Source organism: Callospermophilus lateralis, chromosome X (assembly GCF_048772815.1).
Source record: "Callospermophilus lateralis isolate mCalLat2 chromosome X, mCalLat2.hap1, whole genome shotgun sequence".
NCBI lineage: Eukaryota > Metazoa > Chordata > Mammalia > Rodentia > Sciuridae > Callospermophilus > Callospermophilus lateralis.
The window spans coordinates 39840076-39859002 of NC_135325.1; positions in this window are offsets into that span (position 1 = coordinate 39840076).

An 18927-nucleotide genomic window follows, 5' to 3' on the forward strand; every position below is an offset into this window, starting at 1 on the left:
CCATATATTTACACCCTCATTGAATCTTCCTAAAGAAGGCAAATAAGAGTTTTCACAAAATTGACAATGTCCAATTCCAGTAAATATTAGATTCAGGGATTCTATTTCTATGTCCAAAGCCCTTCCTCATTCTCAAAGTTATAGTTCAGAAAGTGTCAGAAATAAAAGAACAAATGGTATACATTACACTACGACTGCAGTAATAATTTGTTGTGTGTGTGTGTGCATGTGCACATGCACCTGTGCTTTTGTAATTTAGAAGTTTTTTTCTCTTTTTTATTGATTTTATTTTTAATACATGACAGTGGAATGCATTACACTTCCTATTACACATATAAAACACAACTTTTCAGATCTCTGTTTGTATATAAAGTATGTTCACACCAATTCATGTTAGCACTTGCTCTTAAAGCAAGAGTTTTTTAAACTGTGGCTTAGAAAGTGCGAAGCATATCCCAGGATTTTCAAACCTGGTAAAGAATTGAGCATTTTAGAAAACAATACCAAGTTTTTTTGTTCTACACAAAGACATAACTCCTATACCAAAATCATTTGGGACAGAATGTGAGGCGACCAAAGTAAACCGGTGTTTCAAACCCAATGAGAAATGCCTTAACAAACCCTGGAAACACTGGCCTCCTTCTTCACAGTTACTCAGAGGTGGGAGGGAGCTTCCACATGTGTCTGTTTCATCTAGAAATTCCTCCTTTGGCCTGTAAATCACTGAGTAGTCCCACCAGCTGTCTGATTCTGTCCTCAAGTTACATTTCTGAATGTCTGCTACATTCTCATACCCTCAAAAATAGTTCCACAGTTAATGTCACGACTCACAAGCCACTTGGTGTAGGGAAGGGCAGGGATTATAAACAGCAGTCACGTCTCTCTCCCACTTACAGGAGTTTGAAGAGAACTTCTTGCTACATAGGATCAGAAATCTATGGTTGACATAAAAACTGAGATGAATTGTAGGATATCTCAATTTATCCCTAATTGAGGTCCACACAAGGTCCTCACAGAAGTGGATAGATGGGGCCCATCCACAAAGGGAGCAAGGTGTCCATCCCTGAGGAGAACAACCTGCCCACAAGAATTAATAGAGTGATTCCTGTTATGATAACACCACTGTTAGCATAAACCCCAGTTAGTCTATACCAGACACTGTCTAGCCACTCTTCATGACTTCCGGTTCCTTCTCAACAGCACAGAAAACTGAGGCCCTGCTTCCTTCTGTGTTATCATCATCCTGAGCAATTCCTTTGCAGGGGCCTTCCTGAGCATCCTCTGTCCTCCTCCTCCTTGTTCCTAGGCCCAGATTCTGAATCCCCCAGTGGCCCCTGATCTCTCCTTCCTCAGCCCTCAGCCGGCTTTCAAATGATCACATCCTACAACACCTCCACTTCCCTTTCTCCATGACCACAATCTCTACCTGATCTTCCTGATAAGTCAAAGTGACGTTTCATGCAGGGAGTCCTGATGGAAGCCAGGGGCTTCAAGATGACTGTGCTTGCATGGTTTGGTCTTGGTGTCACCAGGCAATGCTCAGCCAGACTGTCCACATTACAATGATACATTTCTTTTCCAGCAGAGGGCGTCTCATCTCCCAGCAGGGAAGGGCTCACAGAAGACAGAGGAGGGAGAATCTTAACAATGCACTCCTGGTATGGTCTCCAGCTTCTGGGAGCCTGAGCCCCAGGCCTGAGTGTCACTTGAAATATCTGTTTCTGCATGGACATGACAGCGTCTGTCCCTTCATCTGAGTCAGTGCTGGTCAGGGTACTTCATAGATGATCCTCTTTCCCTACTTTTCTTATTAGGAGGTCGTGTCCATAGTTAATGAGGAGTTCTCATAATTTAGAACCATCTTCTTCTCATTTAGAACTCCAACTATAGAATTTTTCCAGATAAACCATGTGATATCTGCAAACTGGAACACAGGCAGGTCAGACGTAGCTTGGCCAATCCCAAGGACATGGGCTCAGATTGCCAGTGCACTAGGACGGTCCCAACAAATCTTACTAAAAGGAGTTCTGGGAAAGAGCACCAAACCCTCAGCCACAATCTGGCTAGCAACCAGCTCTGGGTCACACAGTCTGCTCCCAGGGCCTAAATGGTGGGTTAAGGATCACTAGGTGGGGTGACTTGTGGACTAGGGGGGATGCAAGCCAGGTGAGTCTCTCACAGGGGGTGGCAGTCACAAGTCTCCATATGCTGGAGCAGTTATACACTTGTGGGTTGAGCAGCGGCATACCCATCACCAGCCTCCTGACTGGCTGTGCAGCTGCAGACCCAGCTCTTCTCCTCCAGGGCCTGAGTTTCCTCGCCTGTACAATGGGCATAATTCCACTCCAGGAACACAAGGGATACTCATCAGTGGAGGGGAACCAAAGCCAGGTGCTGACTTCCTGGAAGTGCTCAGTGTGTCCAGGCAGGTCAGCTGCAAGGATGTGACCAGAACCATGTGCCAGAGGCCAGGTAAGGATTGCTTCTAGTGCTTCCTGACGGGCAGCACCTTCTCTCACTGGCTCCTTCCCGTTTGTTCTCATCTCTGCTCATAGGGAGCCCTGCCATGAACTCAGACAGCTCACTGCCCCCTTGGTTACTGTGACCCACAAGGTCTGAGATGCTTCTGGATGATATCTTGTTATTTATATCCATCAGTTGTTTATTCAGTCATTCTCTTTTTGGAAGGATAGATGATGTTCGGCTTGCTTTTTCTTTGCTGTTCAATCAACTTTGATGTCATTTCAATACCTGGACTTTTCTTTTTAATTAACATTTGCCTGGGACATCTTTCACTAACCATTTATAACATATCTATATCATAAATGAAATGAGGTTCTTTTTCAGACCAAACAGCTGTCGCATATATACATACACACACACACACATATAGACCACATTTTGTCATATATATACACACACACATATAACCTTTTCTAACTTCATTTTGATTTGTTTCTTCTGGTTTTCATTACTCTTTCCAATTTATTGGCTTCTTTTGAATTTTTGGAACATTTTTAGTATTATTTTTACAGTTATTTTATTTTTGACTGTACACCTTACATTTAATGGACTACTTAGAATCAATATATCATCACTTCAGGTGTAATATAGAAACCTTACACCATATAGGTTTGTCTTGTCTCCCCTTTGTGTTATTTTGTATCAATAAAACTACTGATACTTTGTAACACATTTACCATTCCTGTGGTTCTTCCTTCTTTGCAGATGATCCAAGGTCCTTCTGAAGTCATTTCTGTTCTACCTAAAACACAGTTTGCAAATTTTTTTCACTCCAATGGCAAAACATTCTCTTTGTTTCCCTCGATCAGTGAATATCACTATCGTACCTTGCTGGTGGAAGATTGCTTTTGGTGGATGAAGGATTCCTATTTGGCAATTCTATTGTTTCAGAACCAGAAACCCTGGGGACACGTCCTCCTGATCTCCATGGTCTCTGATAAGAAATGCCCAGGCATTTGAATCATTGCTCCCCTAGAGGTAAGGCTTCATTTTTCTCTGGATTCTGTGAATATTTGTGTTGTCTTCAGTTCTCCAGAGTGTGATTAGGGTATATGTAGTTGCCTTTTCCCTCGTGTCTGTTCTGTTGGGGATTGTTGAGCTTCTGGAATCTGCAGGACTGTGTGTTTGCCAAATTTTGGGAGCCTCCAGGAATTATCAGTTCAAAGTTTCTTCTGTGGTCCTTTATATTTTGAGTCATTCTGAATGGCATCCTGGATACCTTCTGGTGAGTTATGCTTGATTTTACGTGAGTCACTCTCGGTCTTGTGTAAATCCTGTAATTTATGTTTCAGCAGCCAGTCCACCACTCTCTACAGGTACCTGCTCAGGTATGCCCCTATCCTCATAATGAGTAGGGAAGGGAAGAATTCCTTCAAAGAGAGGGGTGATGTTAAATCTGGACAATTCTTGGGAGTGCTGTCTGAGTCCCGGAGGCACCCAGCACTACAGACAGAAGCAAATCCCAACCTCCTCAGGGGAGACCGAGGGAGGGGAGAAAGGTGAGGCAGTGAAAAGGGTTCCAGTGACACAAAAGGCTCGTGGGTTCTGCTGCACTGTGAGATTTGCACTGTGACAAGCAGTAGTGCAAATTGATGTGAAGTCCACCACATTTTGTCTTTATTACAACTACTCAACTCTGCCATTGTAGTGAGAAAAGAGGCACAGATGATATGTAAATAACTGAGTGTGGCCATATGTTGCAATAACCATTTATTTTGTGGGGAAGAAAAGGAACCCAGTGAGTGGAGTGTGCTAAAAGAAGCAGCAATGCATTTTAAGCCTCTCATTGTAATTTCCAAAATGTCAGCAAGATGAGGATCCTGCAGTGAAAGTACACCTCATCAGCAAAGCCCTCTGTCATTGGCACGAGCCTTAAGGTGATTTTCCTGAGTTCTTGTCCATGACAGAAACAGAGCAATATTTGGAGAGATTGAAAAGCATGCATGTTTATTACTTCTCTGATTCTTATTATGGAGATATTTATAAAAATTTAAAAATTCAAGTTACCATTCGGCCACACAAGCATTCCAATATAGCTGTCCTCTTAGATACTGCCCTCATTCACAGATGTCTTCCCACTGTAAGAAAGAGGCCAAGATTTAAAAGGTAAGGAATGGGCCCTGTGTTGTATGGACTTCACATGTGGAACCTGTTTCAGTGAGAGTCTTGGGGCTTAAGAGTTGACGTGGAGGACTGATATTACTCTTCTCCAGGAAAGTAGGTAACCAGTTATGGAAACACTACAGATTGAGTAATACGGGACTCAATGTTGTTTCATCGTGGTGATGTAGATGAGGGGAAAATACATGTCTATTCTGCTACATTTCATCCTGAGAACAAAGCTAACACCAATTTGGAAAACTCTTCAAAGAAAAGAGTGCAGAAGCTAAGGAGATTCTGAGAGTTATTTAAGTGGACTCCAAGAAATGGGACCTCACATTTGTCTTGGTTGTATTGACCCTAGAGAAGAAAGATGCCCATTCTGCTTAAGTTAATGTGTGAGAAAAATACAACACAAATTAGCATCCAGACAATAATTTTTGGTTTGACCAAATGATCCTCAAGTTTATGTGAAGCACAGATAAGCTTGACAAATGCCTAAAGACAGTGCCCAAGGAAACCAAAAGCAGTGAGACAGGACATGCATTGCTTGGCATTTTAAGTATAACTAGGCAAAAGCAACTGAAAATAATGTGGTCACAGTAAGGATAGGCATTTCAATGGAACATAACCAAAGGAACCAATTAAGTAAAAAAAAACAAAAAAAACAAAAAAACAAACTGAATGTAAGAAAATAAAAGAGAAACAGGGATTGGACAGCATAGTGAGTCCCAGGCAGTTCTCTGAAGTAAAGACACGGTTTTATGGGAGGGGGCAAAATCATGGCATGTGTGACAGAAAACCCAGGTGGAAGGATGGAAATGAGGAAGGACAGCATCTCCAAAAATACCCATTGAAGTCCTTCAAATGTATTTCTGTCCCAGGGAGACGATTGAGACGTAGGGTTCCCAAAGAGGAGCCTGGGACTGAGAAACGGGAGAAAGGTTGGTTGGGGAAAGGTGCTGTGCAGGCCCATTTCTCCTCTCCAGGAGACCCTGTAGTGAGGATTCTGCACAGCCAGGGAAGCATCAGCCTCCTATTCAGTGGGCGAGCGTGACAACAGCTGGCTTCGCGCGACCCCTGCCCTGCTCCCTGGCCAGGACACTGGCTCTCTGCGCAGAGCTCTCTGGCTGCACACGACCCTGGCTGGCAGCAGAATTCGGTTGCTGGGCAAGCACAGGGCGGACGTTCTGCCCTCTGTGAGCACAGCTGCAGGGAAAGTAGTGACTTTCTTCTATCTCCTACGTTCTTTCTTCTTGCCTGAGAATCAGGGGGCAGGTCCTTCGACCAATCCGCCCCCCAGTTTGTGGTGGGTAAGGGGACTAGCCAGGGCTTCAGGGGTGGGGTGACCCTGTCCTCAGAGCGTGAGGGGCGTTGAGGTCGTCGAAGTCTGGCTCATAGGAGTGGGGCCGCCATGGACCTTCGCCCTAGAAAGGGTGCGGGAAGAGGGCAGGGTGTGTTTGGCTGGGGGCGGGCGCCACGTCGAGAAGGAGCGGGCTTGTGGTTACTGTTGAGGCGTCCCTGAGTCCAGGAGGCACCTGGCTTGGCCAGCAGGGCCAGATTCTCGAGTCCTCCGTGGGGACCCAGGCAGGAGCCTGGGCAGGCGATGAGAAAAGGGCCTGGAAACCGTGACCCTGTGGGGTCCTGAGTCCCCGACACCAGGAGGGCACTCAGTGAGGGGGCGCCCACGGCGGGCGATGTGAACCAACTTCCCACGTCTGCCAGGACAGGAGCAGAAGAGCCCAGGCAGGGCCTGGAAAGAATGAGGGAGGCTATGGACTTTACTGTGGACTTTACTCCCGGGGCCAGAGATGGGCCTCTTTAACGGGACAGTGATAAAAGCACTAGTGGCTCGGGTGCTAATTTCACGTCTCCGGTGGCGTTTTCCTCAGTGTCCCCACATGGGAGACCTAGCAGTTAAACCAGTCCCCATGAGTGAACTCAGAGGTCTTTCGCCGTGTGCCTCGAGGCGATTTCTGTACCTGTTTGACTGGGATGAAAACGTATCGGTGTGTGCTTTGATCAGAAAGCATGCATACTTACAATGGCACTTTGAGATATTTTGAGAAATCTCTGCAACATTTAAAAAATTGACAAGTCGCCCTTTCCCCCATAGATGTGGTCAAAGATAGCTGTCCTAAGTGTGCTTTCCTCATCACGGTCTTCTACTTTCAGTTTGAAATATGAATGCAGGAATGAGAACAAGATCTCGATCCAGAGGACGGCGAGATCATCAAATGGCCCAGGTGGCTGGGCCTGTTACTGTGAGTGCCTTCGCATGTACAGGAGCTTACTAGCAGGCATTATTTTTACTTAGCTTCAAACGTTGAGCTGGTAAAGATACACCCTTCAGCCATGTTACTGGCTGACAGTGGAGTCTCATGAAAGAAACATTAATCCTGGAGGATTGTAGTCTGATGTTGCAGACTGTGTATATGATATGACCTAAGACTCACCTCCTGTGCTTTTTATCAAGTTTGCACTCATCTGAGTGTACCTTAAAATAGCTTCCTAGCCTCTCTGTGGGAAGTGGGATGTTACAAAGAATAAATAGGACAAAGTTGGATCAATGTGGGGGGCTTATTTATGACTACGTACATCTGTGTGATGCTTGTATATATATATGCAATTTATATGTTATGCATAACACTCCTACGTGTAACACATACACGACATGCATTGAGGTGTGTCCTAAATATTATTGACATGCATGGAGAACAGAAGGTTTTATTTGCACTCACCCACTCCTAGGTCCAGCAGGTCACTGTGGTACAACCTCAACAAGAAAAACCAACTGGCAAACTTCCGGATGCTACACCTGTTCCTGAGAAAGAAGGTGAGGGAGCATGTGCAATGAGAGGCGAATCTAGAGGGAAGAAGAATGTCTGCTAGGGATAAAGGGTGTGCACCACGTGTTACTGTGAAACAAAAGTAACAGGACCAAATAAAATGTTAGAAAGGGATCTTACATGTTGCCTGAAAATTGGCTGGAAAAGGGAATGGGCTACAATTTCCTGCCAGTTTCTGCCCCCTACTGTGATGCATTTTGCCTTTTCCCAGAGACCTGTCTGGTATGTTTGAAAAACACAGTCCATGAGAGAGCACGACTTTAATAAACCCAAGGAAATTATGGCACAATCCTTGGTTTGAACCATGAATGCGTACACTATGTATGGAGTTAAAATTGGTTTTTAGGACATCATTGTTTGACCCTTATCCCAATTGCATCAGATCTACTTATATTATAGAGTTCTTAATATTGAATGCTTCTTACACTTCAAATATCATGATGTTGTACAGAGCCTCTGTATCTTGTTAAAGTAACAGTGAGAAAATGCAGTATTTTAATTATGATCCTTACTGCATTTGGCCCATCTGTCCTGACAATTTCCTTTATAGGACCATTTTCTGGCCAGGGTCCAGTCCTGGATGATGCCTTGCATTTACTAGTCATGTCTATTTAGCCATGCTGCCTTTTGGCACCGGGTGTTGAACCTAGGGGCGCAGGGGCACTCAACCACTGAGCCACATCCCCTGCCTTTTCTATTTTTATTTTGAGACAGGCTCTTTATAAGTTGCTTAGGGCCTCACTAAGTTGCTGAGGCTGGCTTTGAACTTGCAATCCTCCTGCCTGAGCTCTACTGCCACTAGTATTTGATCTCCTTAACCTAGACCAGTTTTCCTTTCTTTGCCTTTTAGGATACTGGAAAGTGGCCAGAATTCAGACTACTGGTGGGAAGAATGTCCATATTCAGTTAAAAAAGAAACTTTTGAAATGATTCTCTTGGGCTTCTTGTTCTTCACATTTATTATTGCAATAGTCTAAAGTCTTTAATTTCCAAAACTCTGGAAGTGAATATTGTTTACTCATTCATGTGTCATGTTTTAGAGCTTAAAAAGATCACCCTTTTATTTGTAAGGGTCTGGCCTGGAAGCCAGTCAGCAGGAACGGGCTCCTGGAAACACTGAGAGTAAACCCAGAGATGATTCTGAAGGCAAGAAAGTGATTCCGATATGTCTACAGCCTATTACAGTGCCAGACCCAGGTATGTGTGCCACTCTGAAGGGAAATTGTGGGATTTCAATGTTTCCCTATATTATTTCTTTAATAAGGTGCAGGAAACTTTGCTGTTTCTTTAATACCAGATTTCACCTATGCAGATTCTATGAAAGGTAGCTCAGACCCCAAATGCCTAACTTGAGATAGAAAAAAAACTAGGCCAAAACCATATTAAATTGTGAAAAATGAAAGTATTTTCTTATTTTAACCAGCAGCTAGTAATTTCACCTACTATGATAAAAGCCTACTTTTCACAAATACAAAACACTTGTGTGACAAACATTAGTTTACATTGGTATTAACTGAGATCATGATGTCTTAACACTACTGGGGCAATTGCATTTCTTGTGCAACATGGATAGATTTGGCAGAGGCATTCCTCCCGGGTCTGCCTACCTGGACAATGGGCAAAAACGAGGACAGACCATTACCCCACTTAAGATAACTATGACAGGGCTCAAAGAGCCCAAAGAAGTCTTTTTGTACTCTCCTACAATACAAATGAAACAAACGCAACACTAGCTTTTCTATATATTTCACATCAGCTATTCCAATTGTGACGATACTCCTTTAGCTCTCTTGAACTTAGAATATTATTTCAAGTCAAGATATCTAAATGGCATTCATTTTAAAATTTCCTTTACTTTAAGTCATTTGTTGTACGGCTACAGGATTCATGTACGCTTCTGGCTGTCAACTCCAAATTTCCTTTAACAGGTTCATCTGATTTAAAACGCTCTGAAATTGAAGAATCTCTTACATTTCCCTGCATCACCAGAAAGGGGGGGGGTAAAATCTTGTTAATATACCTGAAAATTCAAATTCTATACAGAGGTTAAGAATGCACACGACACAAGGTCACCCTTAGGGTTCTGGTTTAGCCCATTTTATAAAACACAGCCTTGGTGTCATTTGTACCACTTTTGTGTCTCTACAGGAAGCTCTGCTATGTAATATCCCCAACTGTTCTGTTTCTATTATAGGTAAAAGGCAACCACAGCTTTAAATGAGGGCAAGCCACAACCACACATCTGCTGTGTCTGTATCAGATGGTTTGTTATTAAATTGATCACAATAAACTGTTAGAATTTCCTGGAAAGTTTTCTTGGACATTTTTGTTCAAACGATTCCTGGTATTTGATGTTATAGGAAATTATATCCTTTGACATTCTAAATTTATTTTGGGGGGATATGGAGGCCAGTTTTGGAAATTGATTTTGTTACTCATAAACCTCACCTGATGTATTCATTAATTTCAAAATTTTATGTCTATATTCTTTTGAATCCGCATCTACAACAATATCACCTTTGTGCTTCTTCTGTAGGAAATACAAAAAAAAAGTCCCATTACTTTCCATTTCTCATTTTACCAATAAAATTTTGAAGAGAACCGAGCAGAAGGTGGAATGTTTTGTACCTTTCACAATGATATTTAACACGTTTTTTGAAAGGTACAACCGATCAGAATGAAGAAGTTCTGTTCAGTTTCTTGTTTCTTTAGAAGATTTGTCCTGAATGTTTGTTGAATTACATTGAACATTTCTAGATCATCCATAGAGGAAATCATAGGGTTTTCTCCTCCTTTAAGCTGCTAATGTGGGAGTTACATTGATGAGTTTGTTTGTCTGTCACACCGCCCTCTGCCTCTTCACCCCCACCGACTACCATACTCTCTGAAAACAATCATGTCTTGCAACAAAGGACCATATTCAGAATCAATCGTGTTCAGCAAATGGTTTGAGATTATTAGGAGTCATCATATTTATGGAGTCTTTGGTATATTTGTCTGATCCCAAAATGAAAAAAAAAAATACATGGTCCAAATAAAAATGTGACTAAATGTAGACTTGTCAATTTCTCTCAAGATCTGCAAGTGCCTCATAGGCTGTGAAATTGGCTAAAAAGCACTAGGTCCTAAAGAGAAGAGAAATTATAGGACCCCAACATATATGCTGAAAAAAAAATTCACTTGGATCCTACCTACCCTGTGCCTTTATAATCTCTGGCATGAAACAGCAGTGGGGTTTCATGTTGGCTGTGACAAATACTTGCTGTGTCAGAGTGGGAAATATATTCTTTGGGGTTTCAATAGAAACCCACACCATTAATGCCAAGTATTTGGTGTGAGGGGTCAGTGAGACAATACATGGAGTTGGCGTTACAACACAGATGGACATGGTTAAGTCGCTATATTCTACTTATTCATTTAAATTTTTATGTTTTCATTCACCTTTTGAATTACATATCTAACAAGAGATAATGCTTTTAAATGAATTTTAGTAAACCGAATTAATACATCAATTAAGTGACAATGCACTGCAGTTGTTATCAGACATGCCGCTAAATTCTCAAGTAACATTTATAGATGAATGTGGTGTGGCAAATGCTGCCCTTGGTTATTTTTCTTTTGCTTTCTTTTGGTACCAGATTAAACCAGGGGTGCTTTATCACTGAGCCACAATCCTGGTCCTTTTCATTTTCAATTTTGAGACAGGGACTCCCTATGTTGCTCAGTGCCTTGCTAATTTGCTAAAGTGGAGCCCGAACTAGGATCCTCCTGCATTGGCCTCCTGTGTGACTGGGAGTACAAGCATGGTTCACCATAGCTGGCACCTCAGGCGTGTTATATCCCGCAAATGGTCCTCGCTGTGAGTATTGCCAAGGAAAGTAAGTCAATACTGTGGTCATTCAATACAACACAAGACCAGAGACTATCTGTCAAGTGGCCAAGAAATGCCCAAGCCCCCCTGCAATGGCTAATAAGCATACCAGGGTCACTACTGCAGATGTGAGGTTGGCTTGTCCCATGACTATAGATTTCACTGGTCATCACACAATGATCCCAGATGAATTGGAATAACATATTGGTTACAGACATGGCAAAAGAAAGTCAGCATTGTGTCAGACCCCTGCTTCCCAAGTCCCATAGTTTGACACTGGCTCAAGAAGTGCTCAGTGACAAAAGGCTCAGTTGCTCTGCTGTGGAGCCCACAGCCATAATCTAAGGCAATAAGAGGTTCTATAGTTCACAGCCTTGATCTAAGGCACAGCAATTTGAAATGGCCTGTGTGTACCTACAAGGAGGGAGATGGATGAGAAATGGCCTGTGCTATCCTCCAGCAAGATAAGGGGGCAGGTGAGAAACTGCCTAGGGGCAGCTCCTCACTAAGCTGTTTATCTCTCTTTTTCTTCAGGAGGTTGCAAGGTGTTCTTTCAAGGTTCAGCTAGACTGCAGTCTGGCATTGAGCACATACACTGTGGTGACATGCCAAGACCTGAGGGCATCATGGCAGAGCATCTGCCTACAGGGTCTGTTGGAAAACCAAAGGACATATGGGGGGGGGGTGCCTACAAATGCGACAATGACAGTGCTGACATCTAGACTGAGGAGATGCTCCTCCTCCTGTTTGCATCATTAGGAAAGATGAATTAAATCACAACATTCACTTCAAGAAGTATCTGGGATCTTGAAATTACAAGACCAATGCCACATGGTCCTTACCATGGGGACTATCGCACTCTGGTACTTAGGCACAATAAACAGAAAATGATTTGACAAACAAAGGAAGAACACAGGAAAGGGACCCTGTAAGAAACAAAAGAGAGAAAGGTGAATGGGGTTCAAGCAGCAATCAAACACAACAGACTCACTGTCAGTGTGACGAAGTCAACTGGACCTCTGTATCCACTGATGAGTGGGTTCACATACCTGTGTGCTATCAAGAACCAGTGACATTTAATGCGGGCCATTCAAAAACTAAAGTAACTCGACTGGCACGGTTCTGTTCACTCAGAAAGCATTTGATGAGGTCCTAGTCTGTTTTCAGCTCTTTTGTGTATCTGGAGTTTCGGTGATCTAGCCAATGCAGCCCCTAACCAAAGGCTGATCTGCAGTGTCCAAGATTTATTATGAACATGAATGTAAGGAACACGACGGTACTGGACGTTTCTGGACAATGTATGTGCCGAGGACACAAACCTCCTCTAAGGAAAGTATGCAAAGAGAGATTTCCTTTCATCTTCAATTTACAACGTGTTTCTTCCAATAAAGAAACCATTAATACCATAAATATACTTGATTAAGTTATTAGAGTTATTAGCATGTGTTATCCTCACTCTGCCAGAAAGGAACAGCAGAGGAAAGAAAGAGAGAATGGGAGGGGGCAAGAAAAGAAGGAAGAAAGGAGGGCAGGCAAGCTCGTCCATTTTATAGAATTATTCCCTTAATTTCGTGTTCCCACCACTGACATCTGTCTGTCACCTCTCATTCCCCACCCCCACCCCCATAAGGACATTGGGACCCTACATTCTTTTAGGGTATTCAACATGGACTCATTCTGCTGGTTTCCTGCAGAGAGAGAGAGAGAGAGAGAGAGAGAGGAGAAGAGAGAGAGAGAGAGAGAGAGAGAGAGTAGAAGAGAGAGAGAGAAGTTGGGGGAAAGTGACTGGAAGTCCTTGTTCTCCATCAGGTGGGGCATAGACAACCAAGGGTATTGAGCATCAGGGCAGTCCAGAGGTCCATGGTGGCAGTTGGTGGGTAACTGGATGAGGTGTACTTAGGGCAGTGATCACGCTAAGACAACAAAAATGATGGCAAAGAATTGTTAGAAACATGTACAGCATTTAGTTTGATTTATGTCACAGGTGTCTCTTCAAACTGAAGTTCACTGATGCCATATAATTTGTGTAAACTGCCTCTCTTTTAGCATTACATCAGTGTTTAATAGAGAGATCCTTTACCTGTGTCTTGGTATACTTGGGGCTTTTATGTGCCACGTTACATCTTTAGAGCAATATGAGGGATAAATAGTGGGGCTAGATGACTATACCAACAAGATATAGAAACATAGTTCAGGCCCACCTGTATAGGACATTAGGAAAATTGGTAGGTCTGAAATTGACTCAGAAAACTTTGTGACTCTATTTTTGTGATAGTTATCAGGCATTCTGGTGCAAGAACACTTCCTTTATAGCCTCCAGCTTTACTTACTTTTGGTAGGGCCTACCCAAGTGTACATCTTGTTACATTAAAAGAACCATTATCTTTCCTTTTAAACATTCATGTGTGACTATATTTTGGTTATGCTCTCTGACCAGGTGTTTAAGAACAAGTAGGTCAGAATTGTTCCCAGCTATGGTGAAGAATCAGCTGAGATTCCTTAGGGTTCACTCTCGGGGACTTGTGAGAAGGTTCCTGGCTCCTTGACATTCCTCTACCAGTGGTGCTATCTGCCAGGGTGGGTCAGGGTCTTGCTGACCCCATGTGGCCTCAATTGGAAATGTCAGGGACAGTTTTCTCTCCAATGACCCCCTCTGTGCAGAATGTGTGCTGTTTTGCTGCCTGTTCTCTAGGAGCTGATCAGGAGGTTCATCAACTCACAGGAGTTGTAGGGGCCCTTAGAGGGGTTGCATCGTTCCCTGGGTGCTGGGTGACATTAGAGGGCAAGGGCCACAATATTGGCTGATTTTCCCTTGGCCCTTTTACTTCCTTGACTTTGGTCACCAAGTGTTAGTTTCCAACATCCAGTGGGTGGGCCAGTTTCAGCAGTCTTGAAGTAGGAGTACTGGGTGTTTTAACTTTAATGTCTTAAGTTTATAGTCACCCCTCCATTTAATTGTGGTCAGCATTAATACTGGGGGTCAGCCTTATATCCTGTCTGTCCTATAGGTGATGGCTTATGATCTCAAATTATCTCAGGTTTGTTCCATAAGAAGCAGTACTTCTGGAGAACAGCCATAGGCAAGAGTTATCAAGCTTTTCAAGAGAAGTGCAAATGAAATTAAAGAGAGCAAGACACATTCGGTTTACATAATAGCTATGAAACAAAAAACATAATTTGTATAATGCCAAACGTTTAATTAATTATATACTACATCTCCTGTTTATGTTGAGATTACAGCAGTCTTTACAACATGAATTGGTCTTTTGAACATAACTTTACATGAACTGAAGTCTAGCATATTTTGGAGTAATCCTAAAAGGGAATAAGATGAGAGGTGGAGCCTTATCTCAGGTGAGTTTGGCCTCTTGGCAAGCCTTAGGCAAAGTGTTTTATTTCTGAAGCTGATCTTTGCCTCTTTCTTAAATATCAGCTTATAAAGTTCTCATATGTTGTTTCCTGAGGCTATCTGATTATCAATTAACACTATACCACAATACAACTGAAACATGAATCAAACCAAAGCTAGGAGAGCTCCTCTGTTCCTTTTTGTGGGAAAAGTGGCAAAATGTTTCCACATTGTCAACCTTTAAACAAATGAGGCTCTCTTTACTACCTTCCAAAGATGCATTTTAATTCCCATCGTGGTGTAAAGAGCAACACAAAATTTCATATATAACTTACTGATAACAGGTTGTTTTTAATCCAATCTCAAAACCTCAAGTAAGAAATCACTCCCCAACTCAAGGTGTTATTTGTATATATGTCTGAACATGCCTACTGCTACAGACAACTTTAGTCTGGACAGCACCTGCTTGGTAAAGTGCTCTGCTGAGCTTTCCATTGAAGAAGATTTGTATACACGGAGAACATGAATGCATCTAACACCCAAAGAAGCCAGTAACAGTATCACAATGTAACAGTACACTGATGTCCTTATATTAACAAACATTAACTTTTAAAGAAAAAAACCAGAACCCATAACATAAGGTACCTACTATCACAGGTCTGTATCAGTGAGCAACACTGACAAACAAATGTAGAACTTTAAATCTCTTCTATGTTTAGGAAACAGTGTTGGTGATCAGAAATAGACTTTTTATCTGATGTATAAATGCATCTATTGATATTTCAATGAAACATTTACATAGTTAAAGCAGACAGATTTAAGCTGGGCTTTTCAATGGCAGTGTGGCCACAGTATGTCAGATGCAATGTATAAAAGACAGCATTCATTGCTTACCTTGCCTCTGGTAACCTATATAGACTTCAGTTCACCAAATTTTACAGACACTTAGACAAAGTGCAGGCAAACATTCTTAGTTCTCAGATATATAGGTGCATGTCCACACCTAGAACTTTCTTAGATCTCTTTCCTAGTTGCTGACCTTAAGAAGTTAAGGGAACAAAAAGATTCCTTATGAAATTTCTGAAATTGTTCTGCAAAATATGCCTTTTAAATGAAATGAAATACTTTAATCTTTTTATACTACTTTCATCAAAATACATTTTAAACTTTTTGTCCTCTTGGCACATAGATTTATAACTGTTAGAATTTGAACTCTTAGTAGCCCTGCTTTCAGAGAAGACCTCTTAATTATTTTTCCATTTACCAAACACTTTTAAAATACATTTGATATGCCCTAATACACATGGTCTTATAGAATCCAGAAGGCAAGAGCTCTTGAACTTGTATTTCTTGGTTGCTGTTTTAGTATGTTAACATTGCAAATTAACCAGATGCCCTTCAGCAAATATGCACAAAGTTCAAACCCACTGATGCTAAACTGATTTACCCATGTCTAACGTAGGTTACCCATCAGACAGGGTCTAGTTAACCTATTAAGCCAGTTATCTCCGTCAAAGAAAAATCGTTTAATGCAATGGACATCGCTTGGACCGTTTCATACAAATCAATGTTTTGATTGGCTGGCTACCTAGAGAAACACATGGGTTGCAAATTTCAAAGTCACCTTTACTCTCAGCAATTTAAATTGACTCTTCTTGTTAAAATGTGTTCTAAGTCACATGAATTGAAAGGCATTTGGATTCATTAATTAAATTTACAAGCATTCATTTATCTATAAGCCAATTGACACATGAACATGATATATGAACAGAACACTTATGTAGACAAAATGTACAATAAACGGGTATACACACATATACGTAAAACAGACTGGAAACAAAGATCCTGAAGGTTTTAGCAGGTAAAACATGTCCACAGATATGAGGCCACAGCTACAGATGCTTATTTCAATCTCTATTAGATTTAACCCTTTAGAAAATAAAATAGAGACTGTCACAGATGTTTACATTTTGACTCCAACATAGGGCATACCTGCATAGTTGGACATGTTAGGCATAGATTCTGTCAGCCATGGTGGACTCTGAAATCAGAAGTTCAGGTGGACACTTGTTATCTGTGGGAGTCAGATGCAATCCAACCATCACTACTGTTCATTCCCTCTGTAGGACTCTAAAAGGAGGTCTTCTTTTTTCCCCAAAAAAGTATTTGAGAGTTAGCCCTAGAGAAATGGGCCTCTGAATGAAAGACAACAGGAAATAAAAAAGCAGAGGGTTAAAAAAAAAAAAAAACTGTAGTTAGACAAAACTGGACTGATAGAGGGGGGCGCGATTTGGGGGCACAGGACCAAATGTCAGGTCACCAGAAAAACTGAGCACACAAAAGAGAATTTTTTTACACCCAAAACAAAGCAGCTGTAATTACTCTAGTAAAGGAGCACATGGGACATCTTGATCAGGTGCTCGATGGAATTGGATTAGAGATAGCTCTCCTATTGAAAAAATGTGGGAGCTCAAAAATGCTTAGGTAAAGGTTAATAACAAAGAAAATTGTACTTATGGGGTCTTTCCATTTTCCTCCCCTATGCCCACTGGAGCCAAGAGAAAATAATTTAGGAAGGCATTTATTGAAAGAAGATAATCCCAGAGTGCAAAAAGAGAAGTCTTTTATGTCCCATAGCAGTTTGGATTCAAAGGCGCCCCTTTCCTTCTCTGGGCGCAAATAGATTTGGTCATTTGATCATGTAGATTACATTCTTGATGGATATCAGACAGGCAGCTAAGGCGGAGGGAAAACTGTCTTTTTTGAGCATGGGAGGCGAAAACTCACACATAGGGCACTTTTGACCATTTTTTCCCCTTTTTGTAAAACCAGTCCCTTAAGGTGCGGTGTTACAGTTTCTGTTTCCCTCTAGAGACTGATTTTCTATTCCCTCAGCTAGGAATCAGGCCACGTTTGGATGCAGTAACTCATCAGACATTTCCTTTTTAGTGATTGAGAGTCTCGTCTATCCCAATATTTTAAAACACAGGCTAACAGTGAACCAGATTTTACTTTTGAGGATGAGGCTCCCATCTGAATGTAAAACTATTGAAAGAGAGCAGAACATGGGCACTGGCTCCAAGAGAAGTGTCTCTATGCCTGGGCCAGGGGCCTGGTGTTTCCCTGATCCTGGAGCCTCTTGTGGTAATCAGTTTCTGCCCCCTCATCCCATGATGTGAACTCTTGGAATTACCTACCGCATTACCAGCATGGTCATGGATGAGTCTCTGTTTCTCACAGGCCAGAGACTTGGGGAGGACTGGAATAAATGGGCCTCACTAGTCCCCTCTCTGGCCACTCCTTTGTCTCAACAATGAATAGGGTGTCCCCTGGTATCCTTTCCTCCCTCATTGGTGGCATTGGAAAAGGTGCAAACCTCTGGATTTATCCACCCTTACCAGTGTGACTGGCAAATCTGAGAGAACATGAAACCCTTTGATGCCTTCCTATCTCTTTCCTTCCATATGAGAGGGAGTACAGATGAAAAGGTGTGTTATGAGACCCTTGAGAAAGCAGTCTCATTTTAAAGCAGGGGAGCCCTATCCTGGTCTGTCCGTGCTAAACCTACCATCAGTTAGTAAGCTTTTGGAAGGAGAATTGAGCCTCACTCCTAATGGAGGATACTGACCTCCTGATCACTATCTGGTTCAAGGGAGAGCATTTGACAGCTAGCTATGCCTTTAAAATTTGCCTTAAACATTCCCTTTGTCCTTTTTTGACCTCACACTCATAGGACCCTGATTTCATATTATGCTCTGCGATTTGAAGCAGGAGGCAAGCCTCTTAGTGCTCTGGATGATATTCCCAAAGGAGAAAATAATGTGTCTCCCTAAACTTGGAGAGATAACGGGTATTTTACTCTAATTAAGTGAGACGGAACTTCTGGTCTTTTTCCTGCCAGATGAGAGGGAGTACAGATGAAAAGTTGTGTTATGAGAGCCTTGAGAAAGCAGTCTCATTTTAAAGCAGGGGAGACCTATCTTGGTGATTTGTCATAATGGGTCCCTGCTGAAGAGGTGGACCCCAGGAACAGACTTGGGATTTGGGTGCCAGAAAACATTCAAACACCAGGAGGTCCCTCGAGACTTAATTAAGGCACTTGAGGAAGAGAAGGTGAAAGAAGACAGAGTCGGTTGGACATAGAGAGCAGTTGGGAGTAGCCTGCCCACCCAAGGCACACTTGGGGTAGAAACATTTCTGCAGAGCGGGAGAGACTGCCTGGCTCACACTCTGGG